Below are 24,396 nucleotides of genomic sequence, written 5' to 3'. Positions count from 1 at the left end.
CCGGCAAATTCTTTGTCCCATTGTCTTGTCAATATGCAGTACCTGAGTTATATTATAAAAACGTACTGTAATGGAGGGCTGGGTGAAAAAGGTGAAGGAATTAAGCAAAAAACAAAACAACTCATAAACACAGACTACAGTATGGCGATTATCAGAAAGAAAGGGGGTGGGGGAGGTAGAAAAGGGTAAACTGGTAAAATGGTGATAGAAGGAGACTCGACTTGGGGTGCTGAACACACAATACAATATACAGATGATGCATTATAGAATTGTACACCTGAAACCTATATAATTCTATTAACATGTCACCCTGATAAATTCTATAAAAATTAAAGTATTGCTTCTCAACTTTTTGGCTAAGATCAAGTGTAGTATCTGTTCTTACCAGTTTAATATCTAATAGTCCTCTATCTGAGGACAATATATATATATATATAATTTTAAAGATTTTATTTATTGATTATAGAGAGAGGAGGGCCCATGGAGGAGCAAGAAGCATAGTTTCTTCTTTTTTTTTTATAAATAAATTTTTATTTTAATGGGGTGACATCAATAAATCAGGGTGCATATATTCAAAGAAAACATGTCCAGGTTATCATGTCATTCAAGATAGTTGCTTCTTGTATATGCCTTGACCAGACAAGCCTGGGATTTTGAACCAGTGACCTCAGCATTCCATGTCGAAGTCTTATCCACTTCACCACCACAGGTCAGGTGAGACCATATATTATATGGATTTTTGGAACTAAGAGATGAAATAGGAGCTTGCTCCATCCACTCTGTGCATTGACCTGGTATTATAGTACTTCAGGGAATGGTACACTGAAAAAAAGAAAGTACTGTAATGGGTCTGTTAGCAGAGAATAATTTGCACAGAACTGCTGGGTCATCTGTTCACTCTAACCCTATGTCTCTGTAAGTAAATTACCTTTCAATACATTTTGTTATATTCTATGGAGTTGCCTGCATTGTTCTGCAGTCTGAAGATACCTTATGGTGGCCATTGCACTTTTGCCCCACCACTGAACACAAGTATATCTCAATAAAACTGGAAAAAAGTTTTTACACACACACACTGTAACAATGTGAGGTAGGTGATGGCTGTATTAAGTGAACTTATTGTAGTAATAATTTTGCAATATATATGTACAGGGTGGGGCAAAAGTAAGTTTACAGTTTAGTATGGAAAGTAATACAACCATAATACAAGATTAACCATTTACATACTAATAACTGTAAACCTACTTTTTCTCCAACGTGTATGTCAAATTATTACATTGTATACCTTCAGCTTAATAATTATATATATCAGTTATACTCAGTAAAGTTGGGGAAAAAGTTCTGAGCAATATACAAAAAAAATTTTACTAGAACTAATATATAAATTTAGCATGGTTGTAGGATGCAAGGTCAATATACAAGAATCAACTGAATTTCTATACACTGACAATTGTATTGGAAAATTAAAATATACATTTACCAGAGAATCAAAAGCAAGAAACATTTAATAGTAAGTTTGACAAAATATATGTGAGACCTGTACACTGAAAACTGTAAAATATACTGCTAGAAAATGTGAAAGTCTTAATTAAATGGAGAAATATCTCATGTTCATAGATTGTAAGACTCAATATTGTTCAGATGTTAATTCTTCTGATGTAAATGATTTACAGCAATTTCAATAAAAATCCTGGGATTTTAATAGAAATTTACAAGTAATTAATACATTTATATGAAAAATGTAAAAGACCTAGAATAGACAAAGTGATTTTGAAAAAGAAGAACAAAGTTGGAGAAATTACAGTACCTGATTTCAAGGTTTACTATAAAGCACCAATAATCAAGACAATGTGGTACTGGCATAAGAATGGATATTTAGCCTGACCAGGTGGTGGCACAGTGGATAGAGAGTCGGCCTGGGATACTGAGGACCCAGGTTCAAAACCCCAAGGTCGCTGGCTTGGGATTGGGCTTATCCTGGTGGTGGGCTCACCAGATTGAGTGTGGGGTTGCCAGCTTGAGCCCAAAGGAAGCCCAAGGTCACTGGCTTTAGCCCAGGGTCACTGGCTTGAGCAAGGGGTCACTGGCCTCCCTGTCAAGGAACAAATGAGAAAACAATGAATTAACAACTAAAGTGCCACATCTATGAATTGATGCTTCTCATATCTCTCCCTTACTGTCTGTTTATCTCTCTCTTGCTAAAAAAAAAAAAAAAGAATAGACATTTAGATCAAAGGAACAGAATAGTAAATTTCTTAGACAGGACACTATCACTAGTCAAAAAATTTTTTTGATAAATAGAACATCAAAATTAAAAGGCCTCTGCTCTTTGACACTACTAGAAAAATTAAAAGGCAAGCATAGACTGGGAGAAAAATAATGACAATATTAATGTAGTAGGCAGTTAGACAGACATGAGCAGAAAGCAAGGATGATGGGCCAGGTACAGAAGGTCATCAAAGCAAGGCCAGGCCAGGCCTCAGTTGTGTTTCAGATTGAGGCTGAGGAAAACAGCAAAACCAGACAAGGGACTCCACAGCTGACTTCAGTACCAGTTGCCTTGATTAAGGACCCCCTGCCCTGCTGCTGACCTATCAGTGGAGACCAGCACACAGAAAGGATACACCTGGAATGCTGATGAATACTGTGGGGAAAACAGCTGTGTTAGGCTTGCGCGTGGGTTTACCGGCTGCAAGCACTTTGCCTGATTGGTGCGTGGGTGCCTAGCAGCCACGTGTGTGTGGTCTATGTAAGAGCAATTCTCCCATATCACTCTCCTAACCTCATGAGGTGCAGTTTTCCTAGCTCTCTTGCTTTTCACTATAAAAAGCAGATTTTCCTTTGTTTTTTAGCTCTTTTTCTTTTATTGTTTATTCACTTGCCTGTCTTCATGAGCTTCCAATAAACGAGTATGGTCTGACGCTTGCCAGCTCTGCAGTTCTTCTACTGTCTGCCTGAATTCAGTGAGAACCTGCCTGGCCTCAACCACCAGCATTACATCTGGTGTAGTGAGAAGATTTGGAGCAGATTGGTACAGAGCAGCAGACACCCTTGGAGGGTGGGGTAGAGGAGTGGTCACTTTTCTCCAGTGTACAGTTCTCTGTGGCTGTCTTTTTAGGGGCTGTGGGCTGGGTGATTTTTACAGTCCTGAAAGAGGAAACCAAGAGCTCTGTGTAAGAGGCTGCCTGATGTCGAGAGCTCCAGGGTGAGCTGCAGACCAAGCAGCAACAATGGCTTGAGCTTGAACGGTTACTGAGAAAGAGTTGCAGATCCAACAACTGCAGGTCAGGCTGCAGGCTGAGAACCAGCAATGACATGAATTGGAGCAAATGCTGGAGAGGGAGGCTGACTGGGTTTGAGAGCTTTAGTGTGAGATGCAGGCTGAGCACCAATGGTACCTGGAACTAGATGGTCTCTGGAGAAGGAATTATGGGTTTGTGAGTTGCAGTTTGCTCTGGAAGCTGGATGTTGGCAGCGACAGCTGTTGGAGAAACAACTGTGGGTTCAAGAGCTTGAGTCTCAGCTTCAGGCTGAGAGCCATCAGCTGCAGGAGCTGAAGCAGGTGTGGAAGACAGAGCTGCATTCATGCCAGCACAGTGACTCTGAGTCGGCGGGAGCAGGCATTTCTAGCTCCTCTTCTGAGGAGGAGGCTTGAGCTGCAACTGCCATCCACAGACTCAGAGCATGGTCAGTGGTCACCAAGAAGGTAAAAACCCAGAAGCCAATAGTCCCTTGGGGACAGGCACAACCCCCTCCCCAGGTAGTGGAGCACTCTGTGGTATAGCCCAACCCTCCATCCTGGCCAAGTGGGGTGCATACTTGCAACAACACTGTGCTTTTAGCACCAGCCTATTGAGAGCAGAACTGTAGGAAGTCTTGGGTCCGGTCACCTATGTGACCTTAGAGTCAGGTGCAGCTGGTGTTCAGTAGGCAGAATCTGAAGTCAGTCCCTAGTAGGAGGGGTGATTGCCCATACCCAAGGATGCCTGGTATACTGATGGTTCTAGTAGGGGCCAACTGGCCAAGTGGATGGCCATAACCTTCCATCCGGCCACTGAAACTATTTGGATGGACATAGTACAGGCCAAAGTAGCCAATGGGCAGAATTAAGAGCTATTTGGTTAGTTGCCCATCATGAACCTTTACCTCTGGTAATTTGCACGACAGCTGGACTGTCTATCATAGACTGACCCTTTGGATTGCTACTTGGCACATTAACCAGTGGGTGGTAATGCACCATCCACTATGGGGTGAGGCAATGTGGCAGGACTTATGGGAAATAGGACACCAGAAACAGGTGACAGTATATCATGCCATAGGGCATGTCCCTGCAGCCCATCCTGGGAATGATGAGGCAGACACTTTGGTGAGGGTGTGATGGTTGGAGACTGTGCCTGCAGGTGATGTGGAGCAGGGGCTCCACCAGCGCCTGCTCCATGTGGGCAGAAAACTATGCATGGAACTTGCTTGTGTCCTATGCAGAGGTACTGGCAGCCTGTGATCAATGTGCAGTGTGTTCCAAGGAGCACCCATGGAGACAACTGACATTACCTGGACAGATCCAGAGGGGTCATGTTCCACTGACATTTTGGAAAGTAGACATCATCAGACCCTTACCAAAGTTGGAAAGGTACCAGTATGCAGTCACATGTGTAGATACTGCCACCAGTCTGCTTGCTGCTTACCCAGCCCATAACCCAGACCAAAGGGCAACCATACAGGTTCTGGACTACCTGTATGCTGCATACATGCTGCTGCTGGTCCTTGAAAGTGACAGTGGTACCCATTTCATGGGTTCTGTGGTGAGGCAATTGGCTCAAGACCTAGGGTGGACTGGAAGTACCATGTCCCCTACATCACCCACAGGCTGCTGGTATCATTGAGCAGTATAATGGACTCTTAAAGCAGGGACTGTGACAGGAGGGGGTCACTGGCTCGCTGGATGGACACACCACTTGTGGACAGTACTCAGGATTTTGAGAGAGACCTCAGTGGGGGGGGTCAGCTCTGGTGGAGGCCCTCCTGCACTGGGCAGCTGCTTCTATCCAGTTGCAGGTACACACCAAGGATGCTTTGCTCAAGCTGGGCTTTGGACTGCAGGGTAATGTGCTCCTGCCTGCCCCAACAGCCCTCCTTAAAGGCCAATGGCTTCAGTGGACATGGCCCTGGATTGCACAGGCCCACCACCTATGAGGGGTGGTCTTGTTGGCACCATGGGGTAGGTGGCTAGAGGTGGACCTCCAGTTAATGCCTTGGGCAACCAGCACCTGGCTGCCTAAGGTAGAAGTGTATTACTCCTTGAGTGCTCAGGGAGACAGCATTATAAAAGGCACCTTTGTAATTTTTTTTTTAAGTGAGAAGCTGGCAGGGTGGGGGGAGGCAGACAGAAAGACAGACTCCCACATGCGCCCGACTGGGATCCACCTGGCATGCCCACCAAGGAGCAATGCTCTGCTCATTTGGGACGTTGCTCTGTTGCAACCAGACCCATTCTAGTGCCTGAGGTGGAGCCCATGGAGCCATCGTCAACGCCCTGGCCAACCTTGCTCCAGTGGAGCCTTAACTGCAGGAAGGGAAGAGAGAGACAGAGAGAAAGGAAAAGGGGAAGAATGAAGAAGCAGATGGGCGCTTCTCCTGTGTGCCCTGACTGGGAATTGAACCTGGGACTTCCACACGCTGGGCTGATGCTCTACTGCTGAGCCAACTGGCCAGGGCTGTAATTTCTTTATGGCCCATAATGAGCCCTCCCATTTTGATGCATGTAAACCAGCAGGTCCTGGTGTGCAGGCCAATAAGGTTTGGTATGCCCGCCCATGGTGGCCTCTGGTACCTGCTACTATGCTGTTTGCAGACAGAACTCAGGCTTATATTCTGCCAGAAGAGAAGGATTTGCCTCTCTTGATGCTACTGACCACTCTATCATTTCGCCCATAGCTGTGTTTATAATCCTGTTTTTGTAGACTGTACTGTTTTCGTTTTTGTAATGTACCTCATTCTTCGCACAAGGACCATTGTGGAAGAAAGCTGTCACATAGATTGTGAGGCGAGCAACCCTAAAGGGGTGGAATGTGGGGCAGCTGTGTTAGGCTTGATTGTGGGTTTACCAGCTGCAAGCACTTGACTTGATTAGTGTGTGTGCACGTGGCAGAGGCACCTGTGTATAGCCTATGTAAGGCTATGGGTGCTTCCCCTGGTCAGCGATTCTGCCAGATCATTCTCTCACCACTGTGAGGTGCAGTTTTCCTTGCTCTCTCTAGCCCTTATTGTGAATAGCAAGTTTTCCTTTGTTTATTAGCTCTTTCACTTTTGTTGTTTATTTGCTCGCCTGTTTTTGCTCGCCTCCAATAAATGGGTATTATCTGACACTTTCCAGCTCCGCAGTTTCACTACCATCTGCCCGAATCCAATGTGAACCTGCCTGGCCTCGGCCACCAGCATTACACTTACCCATCCTGCAATAGGGTATGTGGTCTTGACTGTAACTTGAGTTGTGGTCATAATACTCTCAGTGGCTGGGAGGGCAGTTACACAGCTGCCAACTGTTTCTCCACTAATGAGTAATGGACTTCAGCACCTTTCCACAATTGGGACCAAAACCCAGTAGGTTGCCGTAGATGCTCTGTTGCAACAAGCCCCATCCAAACCTCTCAGAGGTTACATGAACATCAAGCTCACAGGGCCTGGCAGGATCAAACACATTCAAGGCCTGTGCCACTTTGACAGCTCTCTTAGCTGCTGCAAATGCACCTTGTGTCTGCTCAGTCCAATCCCAGCGAACCCCTTTCTGAATAAGGTGATATAAGGAATGCAGTAACTGAGCCAAATGGGGTATAAATGCTCGCCAATATCCCAACAGACCTAAGAATTCTGATAACTGCTTTACCGTTAACTGCTTTACCATAGTGGGCACAAGGTATGCTTGTATCTTAGCTATAACTGCATTAGGGATAACCTTTGTCTTACCCAACCAGACAACTTCCAAGAACTTAACAGATAATCCATGTCCTTGTAAATTGCCCTTGTTGACCACCCAACCACATGCTTTTATATGAGATAGCAGGGTAGGGACTGCTTGCTCCAATTCTGGAAGAGAGTCACTAGTTAGCATAATGTCACTGATATAATAATATATCAGAGCTGCCTCTGGTTGTTTCCATTTAGCCAGGTCAGCAGCCACCAAACCATGGCACAAGGTGGGGCTATGCAAAGAGCACTGTGGTAATACTGTAAAGGTCCACTGCCGCCCTTCCCAAGTGAAGGCAAGTTGGTCTTGTTTCTCTGCAGCTATAACAATAGAGAAAAAGGCGTTAGCCAAATCTGCCACAAAGTGGCTTGTCCCCAACTCATGACTTAACTGATCCATCAGGTTAACTATTGAGGGTACAGCAGTATACAAAGGGGGGGGGGACAACTTTATTAAGTTTCTTGTAATCCACTGTCACTCGCCAGGTTCCATCTGGTTTGCACACAGGTCATACTGGGGAATTGTAAGGGCTGTGTGCCTGCTGTATGATCCCTACCTTTTCTAGTTCAACTATTCTAGTGATTTCTTTATAGCTGCCTGGCAGGCAGTACTGCTTTATGGTAGTCACATGCCAGGGAACGGGTAATTGCAAGGGGGAATGTGTGGCATGTCCCTGCAACACTGCCTTCATGATCTGAACTCGCAGGAGAAACACCCCGGCTGTAGTTTCCAACCCCAGTCCTTGTAGAACATATACCCCCAAAATATATTCAGGTATAGGGGATACATATACCTTATATGGTTTAGGAGGCAGTCTTCCTATCCCCTATGGAATAGTTATTGGCTTCACGTGAACAGTTTGATCCCCATACCCATCAATGGCCACTGGAGTTCCAGCAAACCGTTCTAGTTCCCATAAAGCAGGGGTCCCCAAACTTTTTACACAGGGGATCAGTTCACTGTCCCTCAGACCATTGGAGGGCCGGACTATAAAAAAAACTATGAATAAATCCCTATGCACACTGCACATATCTTATTTTAAAGTAAAAAAACAAAACGGGAACAAATACAATATTTAAAATAAAGAATAAGTAAATTTAAATCAACAAACTGACCAGTATTTCAATGGGAACTATACTCCTCTCACTGACCACCAATAAAAGAGGTGCCCCTTCTGGAAGTGCAGCAGGGGCCAGATAAATGGCCTCAGGGGGCCGCATGAGGCCCGTGTAGTTTGGGGACCCCTGCATTAAGAAAGAAACATTCTGCACCTGTACCTGTTGTACATTAGAAAGAGACCAGTGGATAGCCAGTTCCATGTGTGGCCTCCGGTCCCTGCCCATCCCTGTTAGATGGGTTTCTTCGCCTTCCCTTTATTCAAACTGGAATAGTGGGTCTTGGGGGACATCCTCTCCTTCAGCGGTCTCCATCATATAATATTGTAACCGTGCTGCCCGCCCACCAACTGTTTTATTGGTCGCTGCTGGGGATGTTTGTCTCAGCGGCTGGAATCTCTGTACTGGTTTAAGCTGCTGCCAAAGCTCCAAAAGAACCTTATTAGGCCTGCCATCCAATTTTCCCCTATCTTCCCTGGTGGCAATAAAGTCTACCCACATCTGTGTCTGGGTAACTTTCACAGGTCCATTCCTCTTGCTAGTCGGAGGGGCAGCACTGGTAGCAGCCCTCACAGCTTTGTGATTCCATGCTACCTCCAGCTCCCCCAAATCTGCTACCATCTGTGTAATCGAGTTCATAGGCTGTCCCACATAGTGGGCCAGGATAGCCACTAGAGACCCAAAAAGGGCTGATGGGACATTGCAGAAGATAAAATTCCACATGCCGCTGTAAACACTTCCTCATCTGGTCCATGGGATTGAAAGCAGCCTTCTTCAAACTTAGTTCCCAAAGGACCCGGGGCAGTTCACTATAGCACTGTCACTGACTCACTGACCCCAGCAAGTCCCCAGCATTCTGTCAGACCGTACAAATGGCAGCCATCACCCATTCTAATAGGGTATGATTTCCTGGGTTGTCATGGCAGTTCTGAAGATGCTGCCTCAAGGAGGAGTGTGTGGTAATGGCGGCCAATTTCTCCATTTCTGTTCTGGAGAGCATGATGCCATCCATCCCCTATGTCCCACAACCTCAGTAACCAGGCTGCCAGCAGCTCCATGGGTTTCTGCCTGAATTGCACCCCCAACTCCACCCGGTCCCTGCCCATCCCTGTTAGATGGGTTCCTCCACCTTCCCTTTATTCAAACTGGAATAGCAGGTGTTGGGGGACATCCTCTCCTTCAGCGGTCTCCATCATATAATCTTGTAACCGTGCTGCCCGCCCGCCAACTGTTTTATTGGTTGCTGCTGGGGCTGTTTTATTGGTCGCTTTGCCTGGATGTAGGGCTGGATCACAGAGTGCTCCACTATCTGTGAAGGAGGCTGTGGTTGCCCCTGAGGGACTCTTTGCTGCTGTGACTTTACCTTCTTGGTGACTACTGCCAGGCTCTGAGTCTGTGGATGGCAGTTGCAGCCTGAGCCTCCCCCTCAGAAGAGGAGGAGTTAGAAATGCCTACTCCCACTGACTCAGAGCCACTCTGTTGGTAAGAATGCAGCTCCGTCTTCTGTGTCCACTTTGGCTCCTGCAGCTGCTGGCTGTCAGCCTGAAGCTGGCTCTTGAGCTCCTAAACCCAACTCTTGAGCTCTTGAACCTGCAATTATTTCTCCAATAGCTGTCACTGCCAATGTTCAGCTTTCAGGGTTAGCTGCAACTTGTAAACCCATAACTCTTTGTCCAGAGACTGCTCCAGTTCCAGGTGCCATTGGTGTTCAGCCTGCACCTCACAATGCAACTCTTGGACACACTTGGCCTCTCTCTCCAGGGCTTGCTCCAGTTCACACCGTTGCTGGTTCTCAGCCTGCAGTTTGACTTGCAATCCTTGGATCTTCAGTTCTTTCTTCAGCAGCTGCAGAGTGTGCGGGAGTGCCAGTGCCACCTGGGCCAGAACAGGGCCAGTGCCAACTTTGGGGCTGAGGGGAGCCCCTAACCCCTGGGGTAACTGCTGCCCATGGTTCAGGAGGTGGCCTGGTGCCTGGGGGTGCTGCTGGCTGCAGCCTGTGCTGGCATGGCTCTGCCCTGGTCTTCCTTGGGGCCCTGATGCCCTGCCCTGGCCCTCACTGAGCCTCTGGGGTCCAGCTGGCAGCAGCAGACCATCCTGATGCTGAAAGAGCAGAACTGGCTTCTCACCCAAGAGGGGACCAATAAGAGTGAATGGATCACCCAGCTGGAGCAGAAGAACTCTGCTGTCATTAAGCAAGTGTCTGAGGCTTGAATCCTCAGTCAGCAGGACACTGGGCCTCTGGACTCCACCTTCATCTAGCAGCCATGGGCCTCTCAGCCTGACACTGGCCTTGGGCAGGTATCCCCTTAATCCCGACTTCTCAGGCTGAAGACCACCAGGCTGATCTAAATATAGCCCTCCCACCTCCCAATTGGGGCTCTCTCAGAACCCCCCAGCCTCCCTCAACCCCAGGTAGAGCAGCAGGTGGGCTGCCTCCAGGATATCGTCCCATCCTGGCCTGGAGATAGGACCTGGGCTCCCTTGTGCAGGCACAGCCTAAAGCTGCTACTGCCATGGTCAGTGCACAGTGAGGGACCCCTCCTGGTGTTTACCAGATGTCAGGCACTCTGGGCAGGTGGGTTGGTGGCAGCCCTGCCTCATGTTTACAATGGTCTCTCTCCTTTCCCACCAGGGGCCTCCAGTAAAAGGCACTGGTCATGCTAGGCTGTACTTCTGATAGCAGCCAGCAGAGAGCATCTCCTGTATGCTGGTTATGGGCCCTGGAGCCCCCATCATGGTATCTCATATGGGGCTAGGAGTAAGGGGGCTGGAACACCTGGAGGCTCAGCAGGTGACTGGTTCTGAGGACACAAAGCCATCTTCTTTCAACCCAGGGCACCAGGATTAGGCCGTTGTCCCTTACCAGGAACAGATGGAGGGGGTAGGAATGGCTCTGAGAGGACTGCCTGTGCCTGGTTCCAGGGGCCCCAAGGGATGGCTGAAGGTTCCTGGAGTTGGGCTGGAAGGTTGGCCTGCTTGCCCTTCCACACAGACTGTGGACCTTAAACCAACACAGGTTAGCCATCATCCCTGCCAGCCAAGATTCAACCCAGACAAGCCTGACAGAGCAGTCTATGACCCGGGCTCAGGACCTTGGGCTCACCTGGAAACCTGGCCAAGGCAGTCTATGGTCCAGTTGACTTTGGTTTGGCCATCATGAGTGGGGGGGCATGGGGTATGTGAGCCTGGGAATCCCAGACATGCCCCAAGGTGCCTGGTAGGCTGAGAACCTCCATCCATCACATCCTTCCCCTACCCTACTGTGGCCCCAGGTCTGGGCTGGGAGATAGCATTTTGCTCAGAAAACGAGAGCTGCAGGATTCAGGAAGAGGCTGAAGGATTCAGAAAACGAGAGCTGCAGGATTCAGGAAGAGGCTGAAGGATTCAGAAAACGAGAGCTGCAGGATTCAGGAAGAGGCTGGCAGCAGGTTCTAGTGGAAGGGAGTCAGAAAGGGAGCAGGTCTGGAAAGGCAGGATACAGTCTCCAGCACCCAGGCAGACTTGCAGTGTGGTGGTTAGACCAGTGCCAACCAAGAAAGGATTCTGGTCATGAGGTTGGGCTTGACCACCAGGGCCTCCACAAGTCTGGCTCCTTCATGGTTCTTGGACCCCCCCCCCCCATGACCAGTTCCCCAAACCAGCTCAGACTCTGAGCCCATCCTCACTGGGGGTTCTTCTGCTTCTTGTTTCTTCAAATGCAGTCCATGACATTTCCAGAACTGAAAATCATCATCTCTTGCTCCTAATCCTTCCATGATCCCATCACTCAGCAATCTCAGGCCCCGTTGGCGCGGGCCTTGAGCACCTATCCAAGCTCTCTGGTAGTGGGTTGAAGCTGTGCAGCCCACCTCCCACCTCTGGGCTTTGAACATGCTGTTTCATCTGAAATACCCCTCCTTGCTTTACCTGGCTTGCTTCTCCCCAGCCCTCCAGGATGGGTCAAAACAGCCATGGAACTTGGGAGGCAGGAGATAGGACACCTTGCCTATCTCCTGACAGAGCAGTCTGTGACCCAGTGTGACTGTGTTCAGGAAACCTCCCACATAAAGCTGGCCCTTTGGCTACAGGAATAACCTGGCTATGCAAAGGAGACAGGGCAAGTGGCCTCCCTTGGCTGTGGTGTTTCATGCAGGGTGACATCCAGTTGCCAGTGGCCCTAGAGGCCTGAAGGACAGGATTTCTGGTGGCCCCACATTATCAGGGCTAGGCCACTGGTAGAGGCAAACATCTCTAGAGAGATTTCCTCAGCCTTTTACAATGATGTTTGGGGTGGGAAATCTGGTGGCCCACTTGTGCCCTTTAGGGTGCTGAGCAGCATCCCTGGCTTCTCCACTAGATGCCAGAAGCAAGCAAAATGTCTAAGACACTGGTGGTAGGGGCTACAGATTATCCTGGGTGAGAGCCTCTGCTCCCAAGGAATGCAAGTTCCAAGAAAAATGAGCATCTTCAGGTTAAAAACAAATGTTCACAAACACCACAATGAAAGAATCTACTATGAGAGCCAGCAGAAACAACATACTTGACATTACAGATGTTGGAATTATTGGAATATAAAATGGCCCTGACTGGTTTGCTCAGTGGTAGAGCGTTGGCCCTGTGTGTGGATGTTCTGGGTTCAATTCCTGGTCAGGACACATAGGAGAAGTGACCATCCGCTTCTCCACCCCTTCTATTTCTCTCTCTCTTCCCCTCCTACAGCCACAGCTTGGCTAGATTGGTTCAAGCACATCAGCCCCAGGGCTCTGAGAATGGCTCTGTGAAGCCTCAGGTGCTAAAAATAGCTTGACTGTGGGCATAGCCCCAGAAGAGCAGAGCATCAGCCCCAGATGGGGGTCATTGGGTGGATCCCAGTCAGGGTGCATGCAGGAATCTGTCTATCTCCCCTCTTCTCACTTGGAAAAGAAGAAAAGAAAAAAAGAATATAAAATAACTTTTATATGTCTAAGGAAATCCTTGAAAATGTAGGGAAAAAATGCCAAAGGTTAAATGACAAAGAGAATCTTAAAAGCAGCAAGAGAAAAGCAGTTAGTTATCTAAAAAGGAGCTCTCATAAGATAGTCAGCTGATTACTAAATAGAAACTTTGTAGGCCAGAGGCCTTGGCATGAAATATTTAAAGTGAAAGAAGCAAGGATCTACAACAAGGCTACCATTTAGAATCAAAGGAGAGATAAGGAGCCTCCCAGACAAGAAAGATCTGAAGGAGTTTATTGCTACCAAATCAGCAATACAAGAAATGTTAAAGAGACTTCTTTCAGAAGAAGAAAAAAAAGATAAAAATATTAGTAATAAAATGATAATAACTATATACCCATCAGTAAGTATTTTAAATATAAATGGATTAAATGCTCATCCCTGGCCTGATAGCTCAGTTGGCTTCATCCTGAAGCACAGAGGTTGCTGGTTCAATCCCTGGCCAGGGAATAGACAGGAACAGATCAATGTTCCTGTCTTTCTCTCTGTCTCTCTCCCTCTCTCTCTCCCTCAAATTAAAAAATAATTTAAAAAAGGCTATGTATTAAAAAAAAAAAGAAATGCTGAGGTCGCCGGTTCAAAAAACCCTGGGCTTGCCTGGTCAAGGCACATATGGGAGTTGATGCTTCCAGCTCCTCCCCCTTCTCTCTCTCTGTCTCTCCCTCTCCTCTCTAAAAAAATGAATAAATAAATTAAAAAAAAATTAAAAAAGAACAAAAAAGAAAACAAGGCCCATACATATTCTGCTTATAAGGTACCCACTTCTTATAGAAAGAGATACGTGGACTAAAAGTAAAGAATGGGAAAAGATACTTTATGCAAATGCAAATGAAAAAAGAAAGCTGGGGTAGCAATATTACATCAGATGAAATAGACTTTAAAGTAAAGGTTAAAACAAGGGACAAAAATAGAGAGTTCATAATGATAAAAGCTTCAATCCAACAAAAATCCAAAAAACCATTTACACACCCAACTTAGGAACACCTAATATATAAAGCAAACATTGACATACATAAAGGGCGAGATGAATAGTAATATAGTCATAGTAGCGGACTTTAATACCCCATGGACGTTAATGGATAGATCATCCAGACAGAAAATCAACAAGAAAACAGTGGTCTTAAATGACACATTACACTAGATGGATTTAATTGATACAACTGATATCTTCAGAGTATTTCACCCCAAAGCAGCAGAATATAGATTCTTTTTAATTGCACACAGAACATTTTTCAAGATATACCATGTTAGGCCACAAAACAAGTATCAATAAATTTATGAAGGTTGAAATTATACCAAGCAACTTCTCTAGTCACAATGGTATAAAACTAGAAGTCAATTACGAGAAGATAACTGAAAAACACATAAATACATGAAGGATAAATAACACACAATTAAACAATGGAAGGGTTAATAATGAACTCAAGGAAGAAATAAAAAGATACCTTGAAACAAATGAAAACAAAAACACAGTGACCAAAATTCTATGGGACACAGCCAAAGCAGTGCTGAGGGAAATTCACAAGACAGACCTGACCTCAAGAAATAAGAAAAATATTAAACAAACAATCTAACCTTTCCCTGAAGGAACTAGGGAAAAGAAAAGAAAATAAAAACAAAGTCCAAAGGGAGTAGAAGAAAGGAAATAATAAAGATCAGGAAATAAATAAAATAGAGTAAAAAAAATAACACAAAAGATCAATTAAATCAAAAGCTTATTCTTTGGAAAGATAAATAAAATTGATAAACCTTTAACAAGATTCATGAAGAAATAGAGAGGACCCAAATAAATAAAATCAGAAATAAAAGTGATAACTGACACAGCAGAGTGACTCCTCCAGAAATAAAAGTGATAACTGAAATAAAAAGGATTATAAAGAATACTATGAATAATATATGCCAATAAGTTGCATGATATGGAAGAAATGGATCAATTCCTAGAAATATATCATTTTACAAGGCTTAATCAAGAAGAAACAGAAAATCTGAACAGACCAATAACTACTGGTGAAATCGAATCAGTAATCAAATAAATCTCAACAAACAAAACTCTGGATGAGATGGTTTCATAGGTGATTTTTACCAAACATTCAGAGAATTAATACCTATCCTTCTCAAAGTATTACAAAAAATTCAAGAGGAGAAAGCTCCCAAGCTCATTTTATAAGGCCACCATTACCATGATTCTAAACTCAGACAAAGACAGTGCAAGAAAGAACATTATAGGTTAATATTCCTGATAAACATAGATACAAAATTGTTGACAAAGTATTAGCAAACCAAATTCATCAATATATTAAAAAGATCATACACTATGATTAAGTGGGGTTTATTCCTGGGATGCAAGGTTGGCTCACAATCCACAAATCAATTAACATGACACACCACACAAAGAAAATAAAGGATAGCCTGATCAGGCAGTGGTGCAACGGACTGGGATGCAGAGAACCCAGGTTTGAAATCCTGAGGTTTCTGGCTTGAGCATGGGCTCATCTGGCCTGAGTGCGGGCTCACCAGCTTGAGCGTAGGGTCGCTGGCTTGAGAGCAGGGTCACTAGCTTGTGTGTAGGATCATAGACAAGACTTCATGGTCACTGGCTTGAAGCCCAAGGTCACTGGCTTGAGCCCAAGGTCACTGGCTTGAGCCCAAGGTCACTGACTTGAGCACAGACTCACCAGCTTGAACATGGGTTTGCTGGCTTGAGCATGGGATCATAGACATGACACCAAGGTCGCTGGCTTGAGCCCAAAGGTCACTGGCTTGAAGCCCAAGGTCACTGTCTGCTTGAGTCCAAGGTCACTGGCTTGAGCAAGGAGTCACTCTGCTGTAGCCCCCTGGTCAAGGCACATATGAGAAAACAATCAATGAACAACTAAGGTGCTACTGTGAAGAATTGATGCTTCTCATCTCTCTCCTTTCCTGTCTGTCTGTCCCTATCTGTCCTTCTCCCTGTCTCTCTTTCTCTCTGTCTCTGTCACACACAAAACAAGAAAAGGTTAAAAATCATAATCATATTGTCTGACCTGTGGTGGCACAGTAGTTTGAACATTGACCTGGAATGCTGAAGTAGCCAGTTTGAAACCCTGGGCTTGCCTGGTCAAGGCACATATGACAAGCAACAAGCAAGCAATAAACAACTAAAGTGAAGCAACTATGAGTTGATACTTTTTGCTTACCCCCCACTATAAGATCAATAAATAAAATCTTTTGAAAATTGTATAATCATATCACTACATAAATAAATGCCATATATGACAAATCCACAGCTAACATTACACTTAATGGGGAAAAGCAAAATAGTTTTCCTTAAGATCAGGAACAAGACAAAAATGTCCATGTTCTCCACTTTTTAAAAATTGAATTTATTGGGGTGACATTGGTTAATAAAATTATATAGGTTTCAGTTTTTTGTATCTATAAATCTGTTTCTATTTTATTTGTTAGTTTATTTTGATCATTAGATTACACGTATAAGTGAAATCATATGGTACTGTCTTTCTCTGTTTACCACTTTTATTCAACATAGTGTTGTAAGTTCTAGTCAAAGCAATCAGACAAGAAAAAGAAATAAAATGCACTCAAAATGGAAAAAAATATTATTATTTGCAGATGATATGATATTATATATAGAAAACTAAAAATTTCATTAAAAAGTTATTAGAATTGATAAATGAATTCAGTAAAGTTAGCAGGATACAAAATTAATATTCAGAAATTGGTTGCATTTTATATACCAATAATAAACTATCAAAAAAAGAAATAAAAAAACCAATCTCGCAAAGATAAATGAATGGGACTACATCAGAATAAAAAGTTTTTGCTCAGCAAGAGAAACTGACAACAAAATAAACAGACAGCCAACTAAATGGGAAATGTTATTTTCAAACAACAGCTCAGATAAGGGCCTAATATCCAAAATTTACAAAGAACTCATAAAACTCAACAACAAACAAACAATCCAATAAAAAAATGGGAAGAGGACATGAACAGACACTTCTCCCAGGAAGATATACAAATGGCCAACAGATATATGAAAAAATGCTCAGCTTCATTAGTTATTAGGGAAATGCAAATCAAAACTACAATGAGATACCACCTCACCCCTGTTAGATTAGCTATTATCAACAAGACGGGTAATAGCAAATGTTGGAGAGGCTGCGGAGAAAAGGGAACTCTCATCCACTGTTGGTGGGACTGTAAAGTAGTACAGCCATTATGGAGGAAAGTATGGTGGTTCCTCAAAAAACTGAAAATAGAACTACCTTATGACCCAGCAATCCCTCTACTGGGTATATACCCCAAAACCTCAGAAACATTGATACGTAAAGACACATGTAGCCCCATGTTCATTGCAGCACGGTTCACAGTGGGCAAGACATGGAAACAACCAAAAAGCCCTTCAATAGAAGACTGGATAAAGAAGATGTGGCACATATACACTATGGAATACTACTCAGCCATAAGAAATGATGACATCAGATCATTTACAGCAAAATGGTGGGATCTTGATAACATTATATGGAGTGAAATAAGTAAATCAGAAAAAAAACAAGAACTACATGATTCCATACATTGGTGGAACATAAAAACGAGACTAAGAGACATGGACAAGAGTGTGGTGGTTACCAGGGGTGGGGGGAGGGAGGACATAGGAGGGAGGGAGGGAGAGAGTTAGGGGGAGGGGGAGGGGCACAGAGAACTAGATAGAGGGTGACGGAGGACAATCTGACTATGGGCGAGGGGTATGCAACATAATTTAATGACAAAATAACCTAGACATGTTTTCTTTGAATATATGTACCCTGATTTATTAATGTCATCCCATTAACATTAATAAAAATTTATTAAAAAAAACAACCAATCTCATTTATAGTTGCATAAAAAAATCACCCAGGAAGTAAAAGATCTGTACTCAGAAAATTATGAGACATTGAAGAAAGACATTATAAGACAGTGAAGAAGATACAAAGAAATGAAAGCATATAGTGTGCTCACTGATAAGAAGAAATAACATTGTTAAAATGTCCATACTAGGCCTGACCTGTGGTGGCACAGTGGATAAAGCATTGACCTGGAACGCTGAGGTCGCCAGTTCAAAACTCTGCACTTGTCTGGTCAAGGCACATATGGGAGTTAATGCTTCATGCTCCTCCTCTCCCCTGTTCTCTTTCTCTCTCTCTCTCCTCTCTAAAATGAATAAATAAAAAGAAAAAAACAAAAAAAATGTTTAAAAATATGACCATACTACCCAAAGCTATATATAGATTCAATGCAATCCCTATCAAAATACCAATGGCATATTTCACAGAATTAGAAGAAATAATCCTAAAATTTATATGTAACCACCAAAGACCACTAATAGCCAAAGCAACCTTGAGAAAGAAGAACAAAGTTGGAGGTAGCATGCTACTATATATCAAACTATACCACAAGGATAGTAATAAAAACAGCATGGCACTAGCATATACACAAACACATAGATCAATGGAACAAATACAGATCCCATAAACAAACCCATTCCTTATGATCAATTAATCTATAACAGAAAAGGCAAGAATATAAAATGGGGTAAAGACAGTCTATTCAATAAATGAGGTTGAGAAAACTGGACAGATATATTTCAAAAATAAAACTAGATCATTGTCTCACACCATGTAATAGAATAAACTCAAAGTGGATTAAAGACTTAAATGCAAGACTTGAAACCATAAAAATCTTAAAAGAAAACAGAAACCCTTGTTTTTTTCACATTAAAGGACACCATCAACAAAAAGAAAAGACGACCTACTGAAAGGGAGAAGATATTTGCCAATGATATAGCCAATAAGGGATTAACCAAAAATGAAAAGAAAAGAAAAGCTGATTGAAAAACGGGCAGAGGTGACTAATGATAGCATAGTGGATAGAGTGTTGACACAGAAAACTGGGTCTCCAGTTTGAAACCCTAAGGTCACTGGCTAGAGTGTGGGCTTGAGTGCGAAGCTGCTGGCTTGAGCATAAAATCATCAACATGATCCCAGTGTTTCTGGCTTGAGCCCAAAGGTTGCTGGCTTGAAGCCCAAGGTTGCTGGCTTGAACCCAAGGTCACTGGTTTGAGAAGGGGTTGCTGGCTTGGCTTGAGCCTCCCTTTTCTCCCCCATCAAGGCACATATGAGAAGCAATCAATGCACAACTAAAGTGATGCAACTATGTGTTGATGCTTTTCATTCTCTCCTCTCACTTTCTAAAATCAATAAATAAATATAAAAAAAATAAAAGAAATTGGCAGAGGACCTGAATAGACACTTCTTTAAAAAGGACATACAGATGGCCAATAGACATATGAAAAGATGCCTGCTCAATGTCACGAATCATTATCATTAAAGAAATGCCAATTAAAACCACAATGAGATATCACCTCACTCCTGTCAGATGGCTATCATCAATAAATCAACAAACAAGTATTGGTGGAGATGTGGAGAGAAGGCAACCTTCCTATACTATTGGTGGATTATAAATTGGTGTAGCCACTGTGGAAAACAGTATGGAGTTCCCTCAAAATATTAAAAATGAAACTACCATATGGCAATCCTACTCTGGGTATTTATGCAAAGAAATCCAAAGCACTGATTTGAAAAGATATGCATCCTTATGTTCATTGCAACATTGTCTATAATAGGCAAGATACGGAAGCAATCTAAGTGTCCACTGATGAATGAATAAAGAAGTGGTACATACTTACAATGGAATATTCATTGACCATAAAAAAGAATGAACTTTTACCATTTGCAACAACATAGATGAACCTAGAGGGTGCTATAGTAAATGAAATATCAGAGAGAGAAGGACAAATACCATATGATTTCACTTACATGTGGAATCGAACAAACAAAATTAATGAACAAAGCAGAAAAAAATTCATAGATACAAAGAACAAACTGATGTTGCCAGATGGGTGAAAAAGTGAAGGGATTAAGAAGTACAAATTAGCAGTTAAAAAAGAGTTATGGAAATGTAAAGTACAGCATAGGGAATATAGTCAGTAATATTGAAATAACTATGTATGGTGCCAGGTGAATACTAGACTTATCTGAGGAATAGTTTCCTAAGTTAGAAATGTCTAACTACTATGCTGTCCACCTGAAACCAATATAATCTGAATGTCAATTGTAATTCAAGAATTAAAAAAATTTAAAAATGAAAAACAATCTGCATTTTGTTCATGTGTGTTTTAAAGATTTTCTTTCTTGATTTTAGAGAGAGGAGAGAAACAGAAGGGGGTGAGGCGCAGGAAACATCAACTCATAGTAGTTGCTTCTCATATGTGCCTTGCCTGGGTAAGCCTGGGGTTTCGAACTTGTGGCCTCAGCACTCTAGGTCAACACTTTATCCACTGCACCACCACAGGTCAGGCTTGTTTGTGTTTTTTTTTTAAAGAAAGAAAAAAACTATATTCAAAGATGATCATTACAGTGATATTTATTTTTCTTTACTTTTTTAAAATAAATTTTTATTAATTTTAATGGGGTAACATCAATAAATCAGGGTACATATGTTCAAAGAAAACATCTCCAGGTTATCTTGTCATTCAATTATGTTGCATACCCATCACCCAAAGTCAGATTGTCCTCCGTCACCTTCTATCTGGTTTTCTTTGTGGCCCTCCCCCTTCCCCTCTTCCTCCCTCTCCTCCCCCCCCCCCAACCACCACACTTTTGTCCATGTCTCTTAGTCTTGTTTTTATGTCCCACCTATGTATGGAATCATGCAGTTCTTAGTTTTTTTCTGATTTACTTATTTCACTCCGTATAATGTTATCAAGATCCCACCATTTTGCTGTAAATGATCTGATGTCATCATTTCTTATGGCTGAGTAGTATTCCATAGTGTATATGTGCCACATCTTCTTTATCCAGCCATCTATTGACGGGCTTTTTGGTTGTTTCCATGTCCTGGCCACTGTGAACAATGCTGCAATGAACATGGGGCTACATGTGTCTTTACATATCGATGTCTCTGAGTTTTGGGGGTATATACCCAGTAGAGGGATTGCTGGGTCATAAAGGAGTTCTATTTTCAGTTTTTTGAGGAACCACCATACTTTCCTCCATAATAGTTGTACTACTTTACAGTCCCACCAACAGTGGATGAGAGTTCCCTTTTCTCCGCAGCCTCTCCAACATTTGCTATTACCCGTCTTATTGATAATAGCTAATCTAACAGGGGTGAGGTGGTATCTCATTGTAGTTTTGATTTGCATTTCTCTAATAACTAATGAAGATGAGCATCTTTTCATATATCTGTTGGCCATTTGTATTTCTTCCTTGGAGAAGTGTCTGTTCATGTCCTCTTCCCATTTTTTTATTGGATTGTTTGTTTGTTGTTGAGTTCTATGAGTTCTTTGTATATTTTGGATATTAGGCCCTTATCTGAGCTGTTGTTTGAAAATATCATTTCCCATTTAGTTGGCTGTCTGTTTATTTTGTTGTCAGTTTCTCTTGCTGAGCAAAAACTTCTTAGTCTGATGTAGTCCCATTCACTTATCTTTGCTTTCACTTCTCTTGCCTTTGGAGTCAAATTCATAAAATGCTCTTTAAAACCAAGGTCCATGAGTTTAGTACCTATGTTTTCTTCTATGTACTTTATTGTTTCAGGTCTTATATTTAGGTCTTTGATCCATTTTATTATTTAAAATGACTAAAAATGGAAATAATCTCTTTTTTTTGTGACAGAGACAGAGAGAGGGACAGAGAGAGGGACATATAGGGACAGACAGACAGGAAGGCAGAGAGATGAGAAGCATCAATTCTTTGTTGCGACATCTGAGTTGTTCATTGATAGCTTTCTCATATGTACCTTGTCTGGGGGACTACAGCAGAGTGAGTGACCCCTTGCTCAAGCCAGCAACCTTAGGCTTAAAGCCAGCGACCTTTAGGCTCAATCCAGCAACGCTGTGCTCAAGCTGGTGAGGCCGCGCTCAAGCCAGCCACCTTAGGGATTCTAACCTGGGTGCTCTGTGTCCCAGTCCTATGCTCTATTCACTGGTCACCGCCCGGTCGGTCAGGCAGAAACAATCTACTCTTTAAGCCAGCGGTCCCCAACCCCTGGGCCGCGGACCGGTACTTGTCCGTGGGCCATTTGGTACCGGTCCGCAGAGAAAGAATAAATAACTTATGTTATTTCCGTTTTATTTATATTTAAGTCTGAATGGTGTTTTATTTTTAAAAAATGACCAGATTCCCTCTGTTACATCCGTCTAAGACTCACTCTTGACGCTTGTCTTGGTCATGTGATACATTTATCCGTCCCACCCTAACGGCCGGTCCGTGAAAATATTTTCTGACATTAAACCGGTCCATGGCCCAAAAAAGGTTGGGGATCACTGCTTTAAGCCACATGGGAATAAAAATGACAAGTTGCATCTATTCAATATAATGATTATATATTCATTTCAAAACATATATATGTATATTTATTGATTTTACTGGAGGGGGAGGTGAGAAGTAACAACTTAAAGTTTCTTCACTCTAGCTGTTCATTGGTTGCTTGTCATATGTGCTGGATCAGGAAAGCCCAAGGTTTTGAACCAGTGACCTCAGCATTCCAGGTCAATGCTCTATTTGCTGCACCACCACAAGCCAAGCAAAACATATGTTTGATTATGATAAGGTGGTGAAATATCTATGGTTTAGTGAAAATCTTCATAATTATGTAAAGAAAGCAGGATACAAAACTATAAGTATATTTTTGTGTTAACTTTGTGAAAATGGAAAAGATGTGTATATTTTAGAAAAAACATTTAAAAAAATACACCAGTGTAAGTCCCTGGCCAGTAGGATCAGTGGTAGAGCATTGGCCTGGCTTGTGGATGTCCTGGGTTCGATTCCCAGTGAAGGCACACAAGAGAAGCAACCATCTGCTTCTCTACTCCACTCCCCCCCCATTCTCTCTCTCTTTCTCTCTCTCTATTCCCTTCCTGTAGCCATGGCTTGATTGATTCAAGTGCCTTGGCCTCGATCATGGAGCCTCCACCTAAGGCACTAAAAATAACTTGGTTGTGAGCATTGCCCTAGATGGGTGGGCAGAGCATTGGCCCCAGACAGGGGTTGCTGGATGGATCCCAGTCCAGGGGCATGCAGGAGTCTGTCTCTCTATCTACCCTCCTCCCACTTGGAAAAGAAGAAAGAAAAAAGAAAAAAAAGAAAATACATCAGTTTATCATGAAAATCTTTCAGTGATGTAATTATGGATGATTTTTATTTCCATATTTATATATACAGTGGTCCTTGGGCTACAACACATTTCCATTCCTATGACACTGACATAACCTGAATTTTGGTGTAAGTCAAAATACACCCTAGTCTAAGCCACTTACCCATCCTAACACAGTTGTAAAATCATAATCTAGAAACACAACTAAGCCACAGAAAAAAGGGAAAGGACATAAGTATAATGTACTGTAATAAAAAAATGACTCACTTCTCAATTTTTTAAGTTTTTATGGGAGTGAGCATTGTAAACTCGAAATGTCATATGTTGAGACTGTCATAACCTGAGGATCCCCAGTGTGTGTGTGTGTGTGTGTGTGTGTGTGTGTGTGTGTGTGTGTGTGTGTTTTAGTGAGAGAGACAGACAGACAAGTGCACAGACAGGAAGAGAGAAAGATGAGAAGCATCAACTCATAGTTGTGGTAATTAATTTTCATTGATTCCTTTCTTATATGTGTCTTGACAGAAGAGCTCAGACTGACACAGTGACCTCCTTGCTCAAGCCAGTGACCTTGGGCTCATGCCAGCAACCATGTGGTCATGTCTATGATCCCATGCTCAAGCCAGATGAGCCTACACTCAAGCTGGTGACTTTGGGGTTTTGAATCTGGGTCCTCAGCATCCCAGACCAATGCTCTATCCATTGTGCAACCATCTGGTCAGGCTCCATCTTTATATTTTCAAAATCTCTTGCAATGATCATATATTTTGTTTAAATTCCTAGATACTATTTGTATTAGTTTGGTAGGGCTGCTGTAACAATATGTCACAGATTAGGTGGCTCAAACATCAGAAATTAATTTTCTCATAATTCTGGAGGGGAGAAATCTAAGATCAAGGCATCAGCTGGTTTGGTTTCTTCTGAGACCTCTCTCTTTGGCTTACAGAGTGCCTTTTTGCTTTGTCTTTACATGGTCGTCCTTCTGTCTGCACATTTTCCTGGTGTCTCTGTGTGTGTCCAAATTTTCTCTTTTTGTAAGGACATTGACCATATTGAATTGGAGCCCATCCTAAAGACCTAATTTTAACTTAATCACCTTTTCAAAGACTTTATCTTCAAATACTATTACCTTTTGTGATACTGGGTGCTAAAATGA

General features: G+C 43.0%; 1 pseudogene; it reads left to right on the top strand.

Annotated features, from left to right (window-relative positions):
• Positions 1–336: 336 nt before the first annotated feature.
• LOC136377699 (U2 spliceosomal RNA) lies at positions 337–443 on the top strand (annotated as a pseudogene).
• Positions 444–24,396: the final 23,953 nt, after the last annotated feature.

Source organism: Saccopteryx leptura, chromosome 6 (genome assembly GCF_036850995.1).
Source record: "Saccopteryx leptura isolate mSacLep1 chromosome 6, mSacLep1_pri_phased_curated, whole genome shotgun sequence".
NCBI lineage: Eukaryota > Metazoa > Chordata > Mammalia > Chiroptera > Emballonuridae > Saccopteryx > Saccopteryx leptura.
This window is presented reverse-complemented; position numbering and strand designations above follow the sequence as displayed.